A 12874-nucleotide genomic window follows, 5' to 3' on the forward strand; every position below is an offset into this window, starting at 1 on the left:
CACAAGATGGAAGCACTTCTTGGCTTCAAGCCTTACCATCAGGCCTTTCCTGAGGCTGTGGTCCATCCACACCCCTTCTGCAGGGCCCTGCCAGCACTGCAGACCTATCAGCTAAACAGCCCCATACGAATGGAACCAGAGGGACCAGAGTGAAAGAGGATACATAGTAGAGAAAAACCCTCTTCCCAGGGCCTTCCCCAGGGAATAAAACTTAGGAATTTGCTCTATTCTGTCCCACAGAAAGCCAGGGCATTAATGCTGAGGGGATAATCTCACTCTGCCCCTTACCCACTCAGTGGTCTTGAGGAAAGCTCTTGATTCTTCACCTCTAAAGTTAGAATAGTAACCCTACCTGTACCTCCAGGGAAGGATATAGGAGAAGCTCCAGTCCCCGGAGGGCTCCCCAGCGCTAAGCAGACCTTCAGGGCACGCGAACGGCCCACACTGCAAGGCCAGAGTTCTCATCTAGAACCCAGAAGTGGCAGGGCTTTTTTGCTGTTTCTTTCCTGCCTTCCTTGTGGTGGTTGACATTTGTTTCGGTCTTGAAACTAAACCATAAGCTGCTGTTCATTTTCTAAATCTTTCTATTTTCTCTCCCACCTCCTCTTCCTCTTCTTCTCAGGGGCACCGTGCATAGGGCTTAGCCCAAACTGGACGCGTAATAATGATTTGTCCAAACGATCAGTTAATTTAGTAAGGTGTGAGATAACAAAGGAGAAAGGCTTTTGTAAGCTGAATTCTATCTCTGGGAGAGGTAAGATGTGTTTTTTGTGAAATGTCTCAATGGCCATGTTTAGACTGAGCTTTTGTCACTTGTCACACACACAAGAATTCAGGGCTGGACAAGAAAATGAGGTACCCTGGGTGCCAGCCAGCCCTCTACCAGATGTCACCCATGTCACTATCTCTTGTGGCAAATACAATGACTTCTCCCCATGACGTCCATCATCCAGGTGAGCATTTACCGTCTATGTGGGTAAGACTTTAAAGACTCTGACATCCTCTTTCCAGCCCATGACTAACTACCTGAAATCCAGAATAAAATCCAATGTCTTGACAGTGGCTCCAAATGCCCATGGTGGTCTGCTCCCTGCCCTGTCTCCAAGCTCACCGCCAACCCCCCTCCCACACACTTGGCCAGCCCTGTACGTATCTTCTGCTCCTCCAACAGGGCTCTGCACCACTGTTCCCTCCGCCTTCCACCTGTGTGCCTCAGAACCCACCCTCCTCCTCCACCAGGACTCCCGCCACCAGGCGAAGACAGATCTCGCTCGTCATCACCAGCTTAGCACCAGCCTGTCTTGCTCCTGGTGTTAATCGCTATGGATGTAATACACGCTACCGCCCAGCTGCTTTGTGCGGCCTTTGCAGGCAGCAGCCAGATCACCCTCACCCACTATGGCATCCCATGGCTAGACCCCCAGCAAGGCCTCAAAACACAATTACTGAGCGAACCAAAAGTTATGATCACAAGCGGTTTTTTAAACAATCTCCATACCGCTACGCACCTATGAGAATGGCCAAAATTCAGAACACCGACAACACCAAATGCTGGCGAGGATGTGGAGCACCAGGAACTCATTCATCGCTGGCGGGAATGCAACATGGCACAGCCACTTTGGAAGACAGTTAGTTTCTTACACAACCAAAAACAGACTTACCACACAATCCAGAAACTGTGCCCCTCGGCATTTACATAAAAGAGTTGAAAATTTACATCCACACAAGGACCCGAACATCGTTATTTATGGGACCTTTCTTCACAATTGCCCAAACTTGGAAGCAGCCAACATACTGTTAAGTGGATGCACGGATAAATAACTGGGGCACATCCAGACAGTGGAATATTCTTTAGCGCTTAAAAGAAATGAACCATCAAGCCATGAAAAGACATGGAGGAAACTTAAATGCATACTACTGAATAAAAGAAGCTGTCTGAAAAGGCCATACACCGCTTGATTCCAAGTATATGGCATTCTGGATAAGGCAAAACGAGGAAGACAGTAAAAAGACCAGCAGTTGTCAGGGCTTGTCCGCTGGAGTGGGGAGAACGAACAGATAGAGCACAGAGGACATTTAGGGCAGTAAAACGCTCTATGATACCATAATGATGTATGTACGTCATTATATGCTTGTCTAAGCCCGTGAAAGGCACAACCCTGAGAGAGAAGCCTACTATCAACCATGGACTTTAGTGATAATGATGCCTCGGTGTTGGTTCATCCATTGTAACTAATGAGCTGCTCTGGGGTGGGGGAGCATATTGATAATGGGGGAGTGAACATAGAGGGAAATTTCTATACCTTCCCCTCAATTCCACGGTGAACCTAAAACTGCTATCAAAAAATAAAGTCTAAATAAAGACACCTCCACCATGAAATGAGATATGAAAATTTTAAAAACACACTGAGTTAACCTCTTCCCCCGAAGGACCTCAAGAGTTGAATAAAAACCAGTTAGCCAGCATACTACGTTGGCAAGTGCATGGGGAAACATGCTCTCAAACATTCCCAGAAGTATTATTTAGTATAACCGGGTGGGAGATGGATGGGCAGTTTTGAAATACATATCAAAATCACAAATGCCCAAGTCTTTGACTCGCAATTCCACTTCTAGGAATTTAGCCAATCAACCCGTTTGTTTGCACTTCTGCAAAATGACACAGGCGAGGCTGTTACTCATTGCAACACTGGCTGTAATAGCGAAAGATTGCAAACAACTTACGAGTCCACTGAAAGGTTAAAAATGCACCTCGTTAGACGCAGATATGGAACAGGGCGCGGAAGATCACACGCACGCACCTTTAGTGTGTGTGATGGCTAATTTCATGTGTCGATTTGACTGAGCCCACGTAGCTGGTGTGTGTCTGCGAAGGGGTTTCTGGAAGAGACAGGCCTTTGAACTGCATTAAGCAGATGGCTTTCCCCAGTGCAGGTGGGCATCCCCCAATTCCTTGAGGGTTGAAATAGAACAAAGAGGCAGAGAAAGGTTGAACTGACGCCGCAGGACTACTTGAGCTCAGACATCTATTTTCTCTACGTGCTTCTGGTTCTCATGCCTTCAGACCTGGACTAGAGTCTACACGTTTGGCCCTACAGCTCTCGGGCCTTGGAACTGTGCCACCTGCTCTCCTGGGTCCAAGCTTGCAGACAACAGATAATGGAACTTCTCAGCCTCCAAACGAGATAATACTTTATAATCTCTTTTCTCTCTCTCTTTATCTCTCTCTCTCTCTCTCAAAATATCCCAATGATATGCCTGATTTTACATATAAAACCAATAGGATATTGATGTATCTATCTCTCGTTGGTCCTGTTTCTCTGGAGAACCCTAATACAGTGTGGAAATATGGAAAAAATTATTAACGGTTACTTAGCTACTTGTTGGTGAGAGAGAAGGAAAGAGGTGTCTGAGAAAAAAGGAGAGGAAGGACTTCACTGAATAGTCTTTTAAATTGTGTGTGATCTATTCAAATGTACACAAACTATATGTTATTTGTTGAAAAAAAAATTTTTAAGTAGGCTCCATGGCCAGTGTGGAGCCCAACATGGGCCTCGAACTCACCACCCTGAGATCAAGACCTGAGCTGCGATCAAGAGTCGGATGCTTAACCAATTGAGCCACCCAGGCGCCCCTTGTTAAAAAATATTTTAAAATTCCAAAATCTTACTGAAAAGTTTAATAGCAAATTGTGTAAAATGCTATTTTAAGTTATATTCTCATACCCATCTTCTAACTGGAACAACTAATCGAAGAGAAGATAGGTGAGTTTCCTGGGAGAAAAGAGAACCAGCCCCCTCTCCCAAGCTAGAACTTGCCTTACTCTGTCCCATCCTCCCTGGAGATGTTCTTTGGACATTCTTGGTACAGAATTGGGGGCTCGATGGTTAAAATATATAAGGATGGTCCCCAAATATTAAACACTTAACGTGTCTAGGATGAGATGATAAATTGGATAATCCTGCCAGGGAATGTTGGCCTGAAAATCAGGTACCATTTCACAATGGCTTACACAGATTCAGAGAAACCAAGGCAGAGCACCCCACCTCCCCCAATCCCCAAGTGAGGGGATGCATTGGTTGAGTTTCTAGGCCCAGTACCTCCAAATGTAGAACTGGACTTAGCACTTTTGGATGAAGAACCAAGTGCATCAGCACTCAGCTGTGCGGACCAGTGCAGCACATAGGCTAGGAAGTTGAACAGACTTGGTATAGATTGATGGGCATCTCTCATCACTAGCTCATCACCTCTGGGCCACTTACTGAGCCGCTCAGAGTCTCAGTGGGTTTGGTCCTTGAGCAGGTGTAATGATACCAATCTTGCAAGGTTGTGAACAGATGAGACATAATGAGGTAAGAACCCAGATCAGTGTTCCTTAGTGGGAACTCAATAAATGGTGACTATATACCCGAGTGAACAGTACAAACATCATCAATGGTCCCAAACCTATGTGCCATTGTCTCTAGAGTTCAGTCAACCCTACCCTCACCAACCTGTGCACTCTAAGTAAGACTGCGTCGTGACTCCCAGCTGTGCACTGACTGCCGCTGTGACTTCGGGAAAATCACTTCTCTGTACGTCAGCTTCTTACTCTGCAAAATAAGACCATAACAATGGCTACGTCATACCCGAGGCACTTCGAAGCGGATCTCGCATATAGTCAAGTGCTCGATTAAGTATTAGCCATCACTGTTATTTATTCAGTACCAAGTTCAAGCCATTGCTAAGCATCAGTTTGGTTCTGATTCTAACAGCCTAGCACTGAACTGGGGGTCAGAATGAAACCCTGTACCCCCCTGTAAAGCATTTCATACTCACACCAAGTTCATGAGACTTGCACTTACAAGTCTGTGATCTCCATTTTCCTGGTTCTACCTTTGGTTTGTATTCAATAAAAACAGAAATCAACCCAAACAAAATTAAACAAAATCATCAATCTGCCCCAGAAAATCTCCATTTTCAAAATCTTCCGTGATTCCTTCTTAAGATATTCCTTTCCCTGCAGAGTTAGGTAACAATGTTCCTAGCTCCCTTCTGTGGACTCAGTCAGGAGACATTCATTGAGCCCCCACTCAGTATCAGATCCCAGAGGGCCCTAGAGAGAGAAATACACATGAAACAAGTCCCGCCTTTGAGAAGGGGAACTGAGCAAAGCAAGTGGTCAACAACAATGCAATATAAGAAGAAGCGTGTGGTCCTGCATGCAAATGAGATTAGTAAGCAACAGAATAGAAACCGTCTTCAATCTCCAGTATCTCCATGTGCCCCTAGAACACACCAAATGCTAGCGCTGACTCCAAGAACCGAGAAATATGTTGCAACACACACACACACACACACACACACACACACACACACACACTTTCCAAGACTAGAATTAGAACACATTGCCAAAATCTCAGCATGTAACTCTCCAAACATAAATACTTTATAAGGTGAGAATATAAATAAACTTCATAATGACAGCAATCGTAACTGTACCGTTTCATATTTTTCACTGTTTTTCTATTCAAAGAAATTTTCTCTGTCTCATCTCTGCTCCCAGTACAGTCGTGTGGTGGGATGAAAAGTCAATCCTTATCTTTGCATTTTATAGACAAAAAGGAAATAAAATCATAAAGACTGAGTTTTGCCCGGCGTTGTTCAAATGGTAGAAAGAGCAAAAGCCTATTCCCCACGCTCTCTGCAGGCCTGGTGAGAGACATCAAATGAGGTCAAAGTCCCCAGAAATTAGGTTGGCATAAGTTACTGTAAGAAATGATTGCTTTGATATGAGTAACCAAAAAAGACAAGAAACTGAACCCAAAGGGGCAGAATAGGAAGTAGAAAGGTTTTACAAAGTGTTCCCTTAAAGCAAATCAAGACAACAAAATAGTCTTTGCCAGTTATCAGATTAGCACATTTATTTAAAAAAAAAACAAAACAAAACCCGATGTTGGTGAAAGTGTGGTAAGATGGTATTCATACAGTGCTGGAGGGAGTGTAAATTAATAGCACTTTCCTAGATTAAATTTAGTGGCAGGGATCGAGAGCTTCAAAAATGCTATGCCCTTTGACCCTACGGTTTTTCCTCTGGGAATATAGTCCAAGGAAATAATCGAGAAGAGGCGCAAAGGTTTCATTATAAGTATGTTAGTTTTGTAATGTTGATAATAGAAAACATCTACCAACATGACTTAATAAATTCTCTGTATAATGTGATCAAATATATTCTGTAGAAAGAAATTAGCACTGATCCCACAGTGATAGATTTTTATCTTTCATCTTATTTACTGATCTATATGTCCTTTATTTTATTTCTGACAATGAGGATGTGCTAGTCCTGTTAGTTTTGCAAGGGATATTTTAGAAGTGAATTTCAGCCGTTCCTCGACCATGCCCAGCGAGGTTTTCTCCTAAGTGAGCAAGCAGGCGTGTGCCCAGAAGGTGTTGTGGGTTAGAAGATTAGCAACCACGTGCTGACTTGAGAAAGGCCATAAGCATCTCTCTTCATTCATCACCAGAATTAGGAAGATTAAATTCATCTCAAGAAGTGCTCCCTGCTCCTTGTGGGCAGCATTATCTCCTTCCCTTCCCCAACAGATCCACACGCTTCCAGGGAGCATAAACCCTCCCTTGGCCTCTAGCACGCGTGGTGGTCTCCAGCTGCCCGTGGGCAGGTAACAGGATTCACAAACCGGCTGCACCATCTGAGACATCCTTCCCGAACCCAGCTCCCCATGCCCTCCTCACTACAGCACCAACCAGCATTTTGCATAAAAGTCAGGAGTTGTCAATTGAATTGAACCGAATTGAACAGTAAACCTCATTTTGCTCTCCTTTTTGTGTTCTCACTTCCTATCTTTAATCTTCCAGATTCTGTCCCATTTTCTGATTCTTTCCCACAGCAATGCTACTGACAGGATTATGGAAGTCAAGCATGTCCAATAGAGAAATACCGGACAATGTTTATCATCTCCTCTGAGAGTTTTCCTTACAGCTCTGGGTGTAACATTTGTCAAGCCTCGGGGGGAAAAAAAATGCCTGTGCTTCTAAGATGACATTTTAAGCTGTACTGGAGGAAGCACATATAAGCCTTGCTAGGACAACACATTCTAACTTTGAATGCAACCCATGGGTGTCTGTTAATAGAAATGCAATGCCTTCAGCCAAACATCGGGCCAGATTGTGCCCCTCTCAAACCGGCAAAGCTTAATGGGAAGTGCTCAAATCAGTCTGAATTCTAACATCAGCAACAATGTTTTTAAAAGATTCTCATTCATAATACCCTTCACTTAGACCGCACAATTTACCAAAAGTCATGCAACTATTTGTGGCTTATAAGTAGTATATTCCCATATCATTCCTAGTTAATATTCCATAGAGTAAAACATACATTATCACAGCCGATTTTTTAATATGACTCACAGACACATCTTGAGGTGAAATATGCCTACAGAGCCACAGAAGTCCAAGAAATCCTTAAAATCTTGTTTTCAACAAACAGCATAACATGCTCAGTTTTCTCGAAGTCCATTCGTGGCTGCTAAATCTTTCATCCGTGGAGAAGTAAGCAACGAGAAAACGAGGGGGAAATACGGGAACAAAAACCCGAAGGGCAATTAATCATCTTACCATCTCCTTTCTTCATCGTGGGGACATTCGGGGATGGCTGGTCTTGCAGAAGGCGGTGACTCTGAGGGTAAGCCCACAGCGTTTCTTCCCCCAAATAAGTCAGCTGACTCGACGTTGGTTCTTAAAAACAAAAGTGCATTCTGAAGTCAGTCCTGGAGAGACTTGCTAATTCCTCTTTTCTTTTTCCAAAGAGCTTTGGGTCTGGTCCGTGCAGCACGAGAGTGTCCCTCACATCTTGTCAGCCCACCCAGTTTTACGGAGGCTGAAAGAAAGGAGACTCTGAGTGACGTCTGTGTCAGACCTATGGGGGCTTTAATCCTCAGCCGTGACACATGTGGGGAGCTATGAACAGGAAACTCAAAGCTGGGCAGACAGCCAGAATCATTCCGAAAACGTGCCAAACCCTTACGAAATACCAACACGCTTTACCGCACACTCGCATCGTATGCTTCACAAGCCTGTGTCTCTATCCCCATGTGACTTTGTGTTAGACCCAGGCAAGGCTTGCCAGCATGTCCAGCCTGGCAGGGGTCCCACTGTCCGATGGGTCAAGGCCAGGACTGGGGACTCCCACCCTCTCCCTCGGCTGCCAACCTCCCGATCCTTCTTGTAACGATAGCCACAGACAAGAGCCTGGAGGACCTTTCAGTTCCTTTTCCCTTGCAGCCCCCGGGCCCCTTTGTGATGTGCCCATTCGCCTGCCACAGGCCCTGGGACACTGCCAGGGTCTCTTGTCAGTGTCCTGGAGGTGGGAGACCCACTGATTACCCCTGGGCTCGGGCTAATGATCAGTGGCAGGCAGGAGGGGCGGGGAGGGCTGTAGCCAGAGCCTCTGGAAAGAGCGAGCCAGAGATGGTACTGTCCCGCTCTGCTTCTTTACTCGCTCTCTGTGGGCCCCTCCTATGCCCCGAATTCAGATTCATGTTCTCCACACAACACGGGGTGTCCAGCTTTTCACAGTGCTGCTCGAACATCTGCAGCAGGACCAAACCTCCCTTCTTGGCCTTCAGGTTCCTCCACGAGCTGGCCTCAACATGCCTTTCTGCCTTGTTCCCACTGCCCTTCCCAGGATCCCCTTGGGCTGTGCCCCTCTGGAGGGCCACCCACGGACTCCAGAAGATGCTGCTCCAACTCACATCTGCACATGCTCTGTGCTACCAGCCTCCTCACGTCTGCACATGCTCTGTGCTACCAGCCTCCCGCTACCTCTCCTTGTCCTCGCGCATGTGACAGCGCCCCCACGAGCATCCCCCTCCTCGCGGCCCCACTCCCCATACTTCTGATCGTGACCACCATTACTGAAGCCTACGCCCCTTACTGCATCCCGGGGTGACTCTTCCCACTCCGCACCTGCGTCGTGCCTCGGTGATAACAACAGACAGAAGAGTGGCCGCTTATTAGGTGTCAGACATTTTTCTAGCACATTTAAATTTTTTAGACCCATTTTATTTTATTTTTTTATAATTTTTTATTTTTATTTATTTATTTTCTGATGTAAAGTTCGATGATTCATTAGCTGCGTATAACACCCAGTGCACTGTGCAATACGTGCCCTCCTTACTACCCATCACCAGCCTATCCCATCTTAGGAAACGTGTAGAAAAAGTCAACACCTTCCTCCAGATCCCTTACCCAGACAGGGTGGAGCCCAGATGAGCCCCTCTGGCATTGCTCTTCATGTCTTACCCGGATCAGTGCTGTCTGTTTGGGAACGTATGTACTCAGGGACAAGGGAACGTATGCTCCTCACACTCTTTGGTATTCTCTCTAGAGGGTGTCCGGAATGCCTTCCCATTCTGGTGACTACCAAGCAGCCATGATTAATTGGCAGATTAATGAGGTTTAATTGACAGACCAAATGTTCTACGTTAGCCACGGGCAGGGATTTTAACATTAAGAGTAAGCAGAACGGTCCTGAGGTTTAAGGCAACATTCCTGCAATAGTTTTGCTGACATTTTTAAAACCTATCTCAACTGTGAGTGTTCAGGTCTAGGCCATCTGGTAAATCAACAGATCGTTAAAGACATAACCCCAGTGAGAAAGCTGAGAAGACCCTCAAAGCACAGAGTGAACTTGCCACCCTCCCTCCCATGTGGAGTAGACATGAGCCTGGAGGGACTAACTCCATCCCCAACTCTGGGGTTGGCCCCACTGGTCTGTGCCAGCCAGGGTCATCCCACCATTCCTTCCAGAGAGATCGTGAGATGGGCACAACAGGGCATTTAAGAATATCTTTAATGTGTTTGTAATTCATGTGTTTCCTACACATCACAACTGATGAGAGATGCAATATCTTTGAGCGTGAGCACGTGTGTGGGTGCACGGCATCCTCCTGGCCCTAGCAAGGCCTCAGGGACAGCCCGGTGAGAGCAAGGCTGACAATGGTAGGAAGCATCCACTTAAGGCTGATAGGTAAACCCTTCTTAAGATGACAGAAATGAGCTTGAGAATGAAGCCCACGCTCAAGGGACACGTTTCCAGAGAACTACAAAGAAAGTGCTAAAAACTGATCCAACCCATATTATCTCTGGAATGTTCAGTGATGAGAGCCAACATCTATCTTTTGGTGTTGCCGGGTCAGCCAAGTTGGGTTTTCAAAGTGTCCTAACACGGACTCCCGGAGATCAGTGGTGGCTGGGGAGCTAGAAGAGGGGCATTTCAGGGGAAGGAGGCTGACCCCTTTTCCTCGGCACAAGCAGCTTGCCATCTTTCTGCCTTCAGTTCTGCCCCACTCCTCCATCTTCTCCATCCCTCTTCCCCTCCTCTCCTCCCCTTGCTCCTCTCCCTCCTCCTCCTTGGACTCCTTCTTCCTCCTCTTTACTCTCCTCCTTCTCCTCCCACTCTTTCCTCCCATAAAGAAAGAGAGAATGCCATCAGAGAGACTCCGGGTGGACAAGAAGAGGCCAATTAGGAGAGGAGAAGCCACAGTCAGCTGTGGTTTGCAACTTCCAGACAAACACCAACTCATGAGCTCCCAGACATGGCTGTTATGCTCTTTAAAACACACTAGCAGCTTCCAGGGCTGTTGGCCAGGAGTGATTGATGCTGGAAGATGAATGATATTTCATTCCAAAGATGCTTCTGGCCTCCCACTGGATGCAAGACCCTCTTCTAAGCATTTTGGAATCAATAAAAAAAGACCCAGCCTTGACCTCAAGAAGCTTCCTATCCCGTAGATAGTTGGCTGCAGATGCAACAAGGGGCTTAACCCACCATAGGTACTTGCCTCCCAAAATAGGAGTTTGTGACGCCAATTTTCCTTTACTTGATTTAGTTTATCATCTTATCTAAACCTCCAGTAAAGGGGAGAGATTTCATTTCAAGGATTTTTCTGACCCTCTTTTCCACTCCAGACAATTTCTTCTCCCTTCCTCTTTTCACTTCTCAGGAAGGAGAAAAAAATGTCAGGAATCTGCAATGTTTAGTTAACATGTGTGCACACAAGCACACACACACACACACACACACACACACGCTTCTGCCTGGGATTTCTCAGTTGCTTAGTTCCTCCGCGGAGTTCAAAAAAACAAATAGTCATAGTTGGCAACAAAAATTCAATACCAGAAGTTAATGGAAAATCTCCAAACTCCAGGGTCCATTATAAATGTTAGAGCATAGAACTCACTGAGCCAGAGCTTTTACTATTCAAACTATAGAAAACGTCATTATGACACATTTTTATCAGTAACACGGTCTCTGTAGAACCCCAGAATGTTCTGTATTTATACTTAAGAAGTCAGAAACAACTCATGTATTTTCCCAGAATATTCTTAAGAAAAAGTTTACACCTTCAGAATTGACTTGCATTCAAGAATATCTTTAATGTGTTTGTATTTCATGTGTTTCCTACACATCACAACTGATGAGAGATGCATTATCTTTGAGTGTGAGCACGTGTGTGTGTGTGTGCATGTGGGTGTGTGTCTGTGTGCAAGCATGGCTATACCTGGAATCTAACCTTGGCTCTCTGGCCGTAGGTTGTGAGTCCTTAAGAAAGGGTAAACCTCTGTTTTACAGTCCAGTAATTTTGCAATTAAATGGACACTGACCTGGGCCCCAGGAGACCTGAATGAAAGAAACTGCTTTAACTTCATCATTGCGGCTTTGGGGAAAACACCTCTCTAGACCTCAGTTTCTACATCTGGAAGAAAAAAAAAAAAGCATTGTAATTGAAGTCCTTGTGACATAAAGTGTAGCCATAGGCCAAGAGCATTACCAGGGAGCAGGTCAGAAATACAGACTCTCAGGCCCTTACCCCAGAACTACTAAATCAGAATCTGCATTTTTAATAAAAGTGCCCGGTGACTCATGTGCATATTTCAGTTTGAGGAGTGCTGGTCTGCCTGATCTCGGAACTACCTTCCAGTGACACATTCTGTTAATTTAACCTTTGTTCCTTTAAACAGGAAAATTAACACATCATGCCAAATGGCCGCCTTGTAACCTTTGTGGTTAAGCCCTGGGAGAATCTGGTTTGATACTTGCATGTTGATTTCACTCCTGCTCCAGGCAACCGACGTATAAACAATCAGATTGTCCCCATGACCCCTCCAGACCACCAAGTCACATGGTGTCTTCCAGCTTCCTACCAAACCTCTTAGGAGAATGCCATCCTTTACTGCTTCATATGTCCAGAGAGTTTCCTCATCTATCACTGGGTCGGAGGGATTTTGCAAGTACAAATTAGTGACCAGGAAAGATTTTAGATGAATTACTACAGAGCTAGTCTTTTAGCACTTAATGAAACCATCATCACTAAGAGAAAACATGAATTGACAAAGAATGAGCCAAACATGTTGAGGCTCATTCGATCTGTTCGATGGGGTGATAGATGGGGAGATTATGCAGAGCTCTGCAGACTCAACGAACCGAGAGCTCATGAAAGCATTTGCAAACCTCTTCCTTGTGAGCAAAATGAAGAATACAGTTGGTAGAACTGGATACTTTCATAAACACCCATGCTCCATGACAAATGGGTCAACCTGAAGAGTGGGCTCCAGTGGAAAACCTCAGGTGCCCTCTTTGGTCCCTCCTAGGAAAATGGCAGCCAGGCTGGGTGTACACATGGTCATGGGTGACCCACCGGTTGTAAGTCAAGAGTAGAGGAGAATGGGTGGAGGGAGGATTGGGAGGAATATATCTCCCCCCCCAAAAAAGCAAATTCAAGATTAGAAAGCAGACTGGAAGAATCTGAAGCCAAAAATTTAGCCAGTGAGCATTGGCAAAAAGATCTAGAAATTGTAGAGGTGGACCCTGGTA

The 12874-nt window shown here is 45.5% G+C and overlaps 1 protein-coding gene across 4 annotated transcripts in view; it reads right to left on the minus strand.

Moving 5' to 3' along the window:
• The window catches only part of IL1R1 (interleukin 1 receptor type 1), a 71169-nt gene extending 63200 nt beyond the window's left edge, over window positions 1-7969 (minus strand). For 3 of the 4 annotated variants that reach the window (XM_045771579.2, XM_045771574.2, XM_045771577.2), the window contains exons 1-2: window positions 7615-7969; window positions 4494-4592 (exon numbers count right to left, since the gene is read on the minus strand). The gene's annotated coding sequence lies outside the window, so the exon portion shown is untranslated. The remainder of the gene's footprint in view (window positions 1-4493; window positions 4593-7614) is intronic. The other variant, XM_045771580.2, reaches the window with a different exon arrangement.
• Window positions 7970-12874: the final 4905 nt, after the last annotated feature.

Source organism: Ursus americanus, chromosome 7 (genome assembly GCF_024610735.1).
Source record: "Ursus americanus isolate L20-20 chromosome 7, mUrsAme1.1.p, whole genome shotgun sequence".
NCBI classification, from domain to species: domain Eukaryota; kingdom Metazoa; phylum Chordata; class Mammalia; order Carnivora; family Ursidae; genus Ursus; species Ursus americanus.